Source organism: Leptonychotes weddellii, chromosome 8 (genome assembly GCF_054177405.1).
Source record: "Leptonychotes weddellii isolate Sample4059 chromosome 8, ASM5417740v2, whole genome shotgun sequence".
NCBI classification, from domain to species: Eukaryota; Metazoa; Chordata; class Mammalia; order Carnivora; family Phocidae; genus Leptonychotes; species Leptonychotes weddellii.
In genome coordinates this window covers 33,104,106-33,112,899 of record NC_138376.1, presented here as the reverse complement: position 1 = coordinate 33,112,899, position 8,794 = coordinate 33,104,106, and the positions used below count along the sequence as shown (strand labels likewise).

At 50.8% G+C, this 8,794-nt stretch overlaps 1 long non-coding RNA gene across 1 annotated transcript; it reads right to left on the bottom strand.

Annotated features, from left to right (window-relative positions):
- Window positions 1-7,380: 7,380 nt before the first annotated feature.
- Window positions 7,381-8,782, bottom strand: LOC145723002 (uncharacterized). The gene is made up of 3 exons (XR_014147673.1): window positions 8,682-8,782; window positions 7,827-7,887; window positions 7,381-7,464 (listed from the first exon to the last, which is right to left on the bottom strand). It is a non-coding gene; the product is annotated as an uncharacterized LOC145723002 (long non-coding RNA).
- Window positions 8,783-8,794: the final 12 nt, after the last annotated feature.

Genomic DNA, 8,794 nt, shown 5'->3' with positions numbered 1-8,794 from the left:
AGCATGAATAAGGGCAGAGGGACTTGTTCCATCTAGTGGAACATTGCCTTCAGGCTTCAATGGAACCCAGGCAGTGATCCTTTCTTTACTGTGGGGGTACCTTCTGTGAGGGACCAGAACACTCCTGTGTGTTCAGCAGTAGAAAGCTTCTTCCCTTGACTGCTGGGGAAATGGATTAGCCTTTCTGTTTTGCAGATGACCTGATCTTGGGCCTGTGCGGGTGAGTCCACTGATTTGTTGATCTGGGGGAAGATTTGGGGGCTCCCTGAGTTCCTTTAATGAGATCTCATCAACTCATTTATAAATCCTTTCATTTATTCATTCAGAATATCCTTTGCACACGCTCATTGTATATTCCAGTGGCCTCTCAGCGGTAGAATAGCATAATGATTAAGAACACAGGCTCTGTAGCCAGACTGCCTGGGTTTGAATCCTGACTCCACCACTTACTACTTACTGACTTTGGGCAAGTTTTTAATTTTTTTTTTAAATTTTTTTAAATTTTTATTTATTTGACAGAGAGAGAGACACAGCGAGAGAGGGAATACAAGCAGGGGGAGTGGGAGAGAGAGAAGCAGGCTTCCTGCTGAGCAGGGAGCCCGATGCGGGGCTCGATCCCAGGACCCTGGGATCATGACCTGAGCCAAAGGCAGAAGCTTAACGACTGAGCCACCCAGGCACCCCTGGGCAAGTTTTTGAACTTCTCTGTCCCTCAGTTTCCTCCTCTGTAAAATGGGGATATAATAATGGCACCTACTTGGTAGGAATGATGGGAGAATTCAGTGACATAGTACCTCTAAGTGCCTGGCAATAATAAGCACTCAGGAGGTATTAGCTAATTTGTTACTACTCTGCATGCACCAGTCCTGAAGAACAACGGAGAGTGCAAGTAGATGAGGTCTTCGCCTTCACGGAGCTTACGGTGTTCCCAGGGAAAATCGACACAGATCACCTAAGTACTCGGATGCACATCCTCAAGTGGGAAAGTGCCTGTGATAATGGGAGTAGACTTTTTTTCTGAGGGATTGGAGGCAGCTTCCCCGAGAAAGGGTTGCATCAGCTGCTTTCCGAGGAATGATTAGAAGTGATAGAAGCATACTGGTTACCTGGGGCTGGGGAGGAGTGTGGACTCGAAAGGGGAAGAGGGGAAGGAAATAAATGGATAGGCGTTAGTTAGGCGGAGGGAAAAATATTCCAGGCAGAGGGAAGAGCACGTGCAAAAACCCTGTGGCAGCGGTGAATGGAATACCCACCAGGGACTTGAAAAAGCCAGTGTGGCTGGAGCAGGGAGAGTGGGCTGGAGCGTGGTGTAGGGTGAGGGCAGGAGAGAAGCAGGGCCAGGCTGTGCAGGGCCTTGTAAGTGCCAGGCAGCTTTCCTTGTCCTGAGGGCATCAGCATACTGTTGGGAGTATTCAGCATGTGGGGTAGGGGAGCTGGGAGAGGAGATTTGCTTAGATTTGCTCTGTGGACAGAGGCTAAGGGAGGCCAGAATGGCCAGCATAGGCTTTGCAGCAGACCCTGTGAAGATGATGACGAGTTGGGTGGGGATGGTGGTGAAGGAAGGGAGTAGAAACCTCGAGGAGGCTCAGTTCACTGGGCTCGGTGGTACATTTCGCCGTTGGGAAGGCCAGGAATGGGTCCTGGGTTCCTGGCTTTCCACGCCTGGATGGTTGGTCCTACCAAGCATCGAGGGGGCAGGGCCCTAGGAGCAGTCTGGGTGGGAGAGGGAGCAGTTGGGGGCCTCTGGATGGGGGTGCCTTTGAGACATCCCGGAGGTATCAAGTAAGTAGCTGGATGTAAATGATCTCATAACTGGAGCGGCACTTAGTATCTGTTTTGAAAGTGTTTATGTATCTGTCTCTTCTTGGGTCCCTCCTAGTCCTTAGGTTTGGCAGGCACGGGTCCGTGTTTTAGATGTGGACACTGAGTTTCTGAGGTAACGTCATTTCATGGGGTCTTAAAACTAATAGGTGGTAAAGCTGGTCTTGAAGTCAGTTCCTGGGACTTACAACTGAGGGGTCTTCTAACAACAACATGGGGTCTTACTTTTGGGGTTGATGAGTCCTCTCCACCTTGAATTGATTCTCTAGCTGTGATCCTAGAGCCTGTTGCCTGCTAAGTCCTGACTGCAAGGAAGCGAGGACTAGTAGTTTTCTGTCCTCCTGGTTGAGGCAGGCACTGCTTCCCCCGCCCCAGGGTTCCTCTGACTAAGCTTGATTCAAGGTACCCTGGGTGCTTTCGGAGCTAACATCCCTTTCCTTCCGGCCCTCCGCAAAGGCTGCTGGAGTCTGTGGCCGGCCTGCTCTGCTGCCGTGGCTGACCGTGGCCCAGGAGGAGGACTCCCACCCAGACCGGGCCCTGCTTTGTCAGTGGTGGGTGTCTCTCCAGCTGCAGCCACTGGTACTCAGCAAGCTCCTCATTGCTCTGCTTTCCAGGCTGCTTCCCAAAGATTCAGGGAGAAGAGACCCCTGTTCTGGAAGGGAAGGCAGAGTTGCGATTCTCAGCCGGGCACCACCTGCTTAGGGGCTGGGCCTTTGCTCTTTCCTGAGCTGCCCCCTTGCATTGCAGGCCCCTTGCCTTCTGGGGTCAGGCTCAGTCCTTCCTGTGCCCTTAGTGAGCAGACAGCGTATGGATCCTGTCACGAGTGTGCGGGGTCCTGCTGCTCTGCCACAGCCTACCCAGGTCATTCAAATGACTATCCTCACTGTCCCCTCCTCTGGTCTTCCGTGGGCTTAAACACCCCTCCCAAGGTGTTCTCTGCTGACCACTGGAAGGCTGTGGTTTCCACAAAGCCGAGTGGCCGGAGCCTGCTCTCTGTGACTCAGGCCTTCCCAGCGCACAGCCCAGAATAGCCTCAGCTTTGCTGCTTTTCCAGCTGCCCTGTCACTTTGCAAACTGGGATCTAATTTGCTGTCCGCCCTCCCCACCCCAGTGTCTCAACCAGTACCACTTTCTTTGCTCATGAAATATTTATAATCACAGATTATATTTCCCTATGGGTCTAAGCTGGCTTTTGTTGTTTTCCCTTCTGCACCCTTAAGAAGCTGCCCCTGACAGGTCAGAGGAGAGCCTTGTGTCTCTTGGTTCATAGGCTTCACCGCGGTGTCTCCTGCGGTGTCCGGCTCTACCCGTAGTTTTACTCCCTCTGCTACGGCTCCGCCGCAGAAATGTGCTGCAAGGGGCTGTAGGTCCGTGGTTGTGGCTGGGAGGCCTGGGCGCGCAGTGGGCCTGTGCTGCTGCCTAGTTGGGCAAGCCAGAGCCTCAGGGGAGTTGCACGGGGGCTGGGTGCTTAGGGGACCCAGCCAGTGGGGGGGCCTCTGCAGCCCTTGCCCCAGCCACTTTGAAGGGCGTGCCCTTGGCTGCCGGTGGGGACCTGGCCAAAAAATGTGCAGAGATCATCCTGTCACCACCAGCACTCCTGGAAAACAGAAGCCACGTATCTGTGGCAGGGTGGCCTCTTCCTGGGTGACAGGCAGGTCCCTCCAGAGACCCGACCCCAGCCTGGCTTTAGCGAGGGCGGGCAGTGAGAGACAGTCCATCGGGAGTCAGAATTCGCCTGAGGCTGGCCTTCTGGGTCCGAGGGGAGCGGAGGAGCCCTTCCTTCAGCCCCAGGGTGCGCCTCCTCTGGGGCCCACGGGCTCTGGCCTCACCTGGGCGCAGCCTCCCTAGCTTCCCTGCTCTGTCCCCTCATTGCCTTCCTTGGCCCTTCTCGTGCTCTCTCACGTTCTTTCTCAGCTGCTGAGAATTGTTGGTTTTGATGAAAATTGCATGCTGCTAAAATCAGATGATGAACTGAAATTCAGATCTGTCCTGGCAGCTGTGCTTCTCTCCTCTGGTTCTGTAATCCAGTCTTTAACAACAAGCTGTGGGACTCTTGTTTTATTCTCTCCCACCTGGAGGATGGGTATGGATCACAGTTCAGTTCCCCTCAGCATTTTGGACACTTGCCCAAGTGTTTTCCCAAATGTTAGTCATGTTCCAAATTATTTGGACTTCCCGGGTTCACAGTGGTCATGAGTTTGCTTCTCAGTTTTCAGCATCAAGCCAATGTCTTTATGACTTTTTTTTTTAAAGATTTTATTTATTTATTTGACAGAGAGAGACACAGAGGGAGAGGGAACACAAGCAGGGGGAGAGGGAGAGGGAGAAGGAGAAGCAGGCTTCCCGCCGAGCAGGGAGCCCGATGCGGGGCTTGATCCCAGGACCCTGGGATCATGACCTGAGCTGAAGGCAGACCCTTAACAACTGAGCCACCCAGGCGCCCCCGTCTTTATGACTTTTTAAAGGCAGTTTCCAGCCAGATTCAGGAACGGCGATGCCTGTTGTCATTTGCTTGATACTATGACAGGCTATCTCATAAGACAGACTACAAGCTTTTTTTTTTTTTTTTTTAATGAAAGTGACCTTAAACATTTTGGGAATTTCACAAGAGTTCTTGAACAATCAGGATTGGCAGTTGATTTTAGGGCAAATGTTTACCTGTCAAATAGAAGCAACTCTTGGGCAATCAGGACTGATGATCCAGTGTGGGATCAGAGCCATCCTCTCTGCTTCCCACTCCTGCTCTGGGTTTCCTGTAGATATGTAGCAACTTCCGAAGGCAGGAGGGCCCGGCACCAGCACAGGAAGAGGAGAGACAGAGACCTATCCCACCTGCTGGCCCTTTACAGGGATGCTGCTCCAGGCCTGTGCCAGCCCACACCCACAGGCTAACCCAGTGCCCTTCCTGTATCTCATTGGCCCCGTTCTTAACTACAGTAATGCTCTGGTTTGCTGCCAGCTCTGGTTAAAGATTTACTGGTGAAGGAGAATGAAACCCCTGCTTGAAAGGAGGTTTTAGGGTTTGTGGATTTTGTGTCTCCCCAAAATTTGCGAACAATTGAGAATTAGTTACACAGTCCTCAGACTTTGCCGCAGATATCCTGTCCCACAGGCTTCCCTTTGTACTTAATTAAGTTGCTTTTTGGTAGGTAACTTCTTGCAGAGGCAGTCTACGTATACATGTTTTTTCTCCCTTTCATTCCATATAAAAGTTAATTTTAGTCTGACTACTCCCTTTATTTGTAAGATCGTGTTTATGTTTTTAAAAAGCCCGATGCCGAAGTACTTAGTGAAGTGTCTTTGTAAAGGTTTTTTTTTTTTTTTTTTTTATTTGACAGAGAGAGATACAGCGAGAGAGGGAACACAAGCAGGGGGAGTGGGAGAGGGAGAAGCAGGCTTCCGCGGAGCGGGGAGCCTGATGTGGGGCTCGATCCCAGGACCCTGGGATTATGACCTGAGCTGAAGGCAGATGCTTAACAACTGAGCCACCCAGGCGCCCCATAGTGAAGTGTCTTGATATCTGCAAAAAATGATTAGTTGATGAATCTAAATGAGTATATGGCAATTGTACTATTCTTTTTTTAAAAGATTTTATTTATTTGAGAGAGAGTAAGAGAGCACAGACGGAGAGGGATAGGGAGAAGCAGACTCCCAGCTGAGCAGAGCCCGATGTGGGGCTCGATCCCAGGACCCCGAGATCATGACCTGAGCCGAAGGCAGATGCTTAACTGACTGAGCCACCCAGGTGCCCCTCTTTTAATTTATTTTGGGTTTGACGTTTTCAAAATAATGATAGGGATAAAAGAAATAAAAAGGAGTTATTGCCTTTTTTTCTTTTTCTTTTTCTTTTTTTTTTTAATTTTGATGATCAAACCTGTGTTGGGAACGTGCTCCCACTGGTCGGTGCCCAGCCTGGGTCCCTGCGCCTGAGGCTCTGGCTGGCTGATGGGGACCCGACAGTTCAGCAGCTGGAGCTGTTTAGTCCACTCACTGCTGCCCACCCTCCAGCTTCTGGCTGGGCCTTTCTCACTGCCTCTCCCCTGTCCCCATGGCCTGGGCTTGGTTTGTATTCTTTCCTTCCTCCAGGAACGTGGCAGAAGTGTTTCTAGCTCTGTTCTAACATCCGGCACATAGTAGATATGCAGTAAGTGTTGAATTAATAAATTACTTCTATTTAGGTTCGAGGTGAGTGTTTAAAGGAAAGGAGAACGTTGTGCTTCCTAAGTACTGTTTGTTTGGTGTGTACTTTTGAGTTTTCCCTTCTGTGACATCCAGCTGGGAGCATAGGGTACCTTTCTCACGGGGCATGTCGGATGTAACCCACCTGTGGCTTGAGTTTATTTCAAAACAAAACTGGTACGGTTTGCACCTTTCACTATGACCATGTGGACATGGGGGCTGAGGAGCTCCCCAAATTTCACAGATGAGGGAAGCAAATTCAGGATGAGAACTCAGATTTTCTGGTTCCCAGCCCACTTCTTTTCACTGCACTTCAGCATCACTGAGCACTTCTTTCGCCACTGAGCTCAGAAATCTGAATTTTCTGAAAACCCTTTTGGAAGGGGCAACACCTCCCCAGCCTGTCGGGGCAGAAAGCAGCATTGGTGTGAGGAGCTGGGAGAATCCTCTGTGACTGGGCTGGCCGGGTGGGGCTGGTTGGGGAGGAGGGACGGTGCTTGTGCTGCTGTGGGCTGAAGCCTCCCCTCTGGACCCTGCATCCCCTCCTGGGTCCCAGGGCTTCAGAGACCACCTTGCTGCCTTCTCTTCCTTCCTCTGAGCAGCAGGGCGCTTCCTCCTGGGGGTCTGCCTGAGTCGTGGACACCCCCACTGGCAAACCTCCGCCTCTTCGGAGCACTTCCCCTTTGCAAAGTGCTCTCACCTTTGTGGTCTTACCTCATGCCTGCTGCTGAGGTGTGTCCCAGCCTTGAATTATGTGACTCCCGCCTTGGTGACAACTCTGGGTGGTAGGTCAGGTTGAGGTCTTTATTTCATAGATAGTAAAACTGAGTGAGTATGCAGTAGAGTTGGGCCCAATGTTCTTTTTATGCTCTGTGGGGCCTCTGCTGTGCTTTGTATGCCCCTAGCACGGCCCTTTTCACACCACTTTGTAATTGGGCAGGCCCCAGGCGCTCAGGAGTGTCCGTCCTGTTCTCTGCTGTCTCCCTGGTGCTCAGTAGGTACACAAAAAATATTGACCGCTCAAAGATTAAAGTCTGGATTCTTTTTTTTTTTTTTCTTTAAGATTTTATTTATTTAGAGAGAGGGAGAGAGAGCAAGTGGGACAGAAGGGGCAGAGGGAGAGAATCTCAAGCAGACTTGGCGCTGAGCGCGGAGCCTGATGTGGGGCTCGATCCCAGGACCCCGAGATCATGACCTGAGCTGAAATCAAGAGTTGGATGCTTAGCTAGTGGAGCCACCCAGGTGCCCCAAAATTTGGATTCTTAATTTAGGAGTCTGTGTTTAGATGTTTAGTATAGGAGTGTGCAAAATTAAGACATTTTCAGATATTTCCAAGGACCGGTGCTGGACAGGGTTGCATGTCTCTGTGCAGGTCCTTACCCGTGGACTTCACCCACACAGGACAGATGCCCAGTGCTTCCTGCTCATAGGATGTCTGCCCATGCTGAGTGTAGACTGGTAACCCTGTGAAACCAGAGTTCACGTTCATGTCCAAAGTGTCAAGATGTGCTTTCTTGGAGAGAACTCATGATGAATGTGGCTTTGGGCCATACTTTTGATATCTCTTGCCAGGACTAGCCGGGATGAAAAAGGAGCCCTTTACTGGAACTTGCTTGCTTTCTTTTCCAAATAATAAAATACTTTTCCCCCTCCTATACTTGGTTTCGTTCATATGAAAATTTTAGTCCCTTCAAATGTTTAGGCAACAATATAAAAGAGAGTTACAAGGTGGCTTATGGGGCAGTTGTTTGTACAGGGGTTCAGAGGACAGCAATCCCCTTCAGGCTGTGGGGACGGAAGGAGTGAGATGAAGGTAAACGACTCACCCCTTGCTGCAGGTTCGTCGGGTTCACATGATGTCCTTGGAAGCAGTCAGCAGTCCTCAGGCTCGGGGACAGAAAGAGGGTGGAAAAGAAAGAGGAAGAGACGCATGTGACAGTGACAATGTGCCACCATAAGTTGGCTTCAGCATTAAGTGCCAAGGCTGTTGGTTACTTCTTGTTGACAAAGCTTTGCTACCTTCCTCCATCTTGATTCCTCCACCGTCCCCACCCGGAAAGGTACTAAATAAACACGCTTCTTACTAAAGTTGAGTTTCTAAATCTTCACCATGTTTAGGAGAAAAGAAAGTTGTGCAAGGGATAAGGCAGTGGTGCTTAACTGGGGACATTTGTCAATATCTGGAGGCGTTGGTGATTGTCACGACTAGGGGTGGCATCTAGTAGGTAGAGACCAGGGTCAGTGCTAGACATGCCACGATGTACAGGACAGCCTCCACAACACAGAACATCCGGCCCCAAGTGCCGATAGTGCCAAGGATAGGAAACCCTGGGATAAGACTGGTTGTGTGTAAGGGGACCGGGGACATCCGGGAGTTACAGTCAACCATCGGTCCCTAAATAATGGTGTTGAATTAGAGGTGTGAAACCCTCTAACACCGAAATCCGTGAAACTCTCTATTGGTCGCTGTTTACCTGCCATTTTACCCTGGCTTGAGCCCTAAAGGTAGGGCAGCAGCTAATGGGGGATTTAGAAGGGTGGAGAAATAGACCAGCAGAGTCAAGGCCATCAGAGGACTAGGCGCTGGGCTCGCAGAGCGTGGATGGAGGGTCTCAGACCGCATGAGAGCCGTGCGCTGGGGTTGCAGGCAAGGCTGTAGGTTGGGCTCAGCCATCACTCACCGGTTCGGTCATGGAGGCTAATCACTCTCCTCCGAGGTTTGGCTTCTGCCCCTGCCCCCATTCTCCACGACAGTCCTAGTGGTGGCACTCGCAGCCTTCTTTTTTTTTTTTTT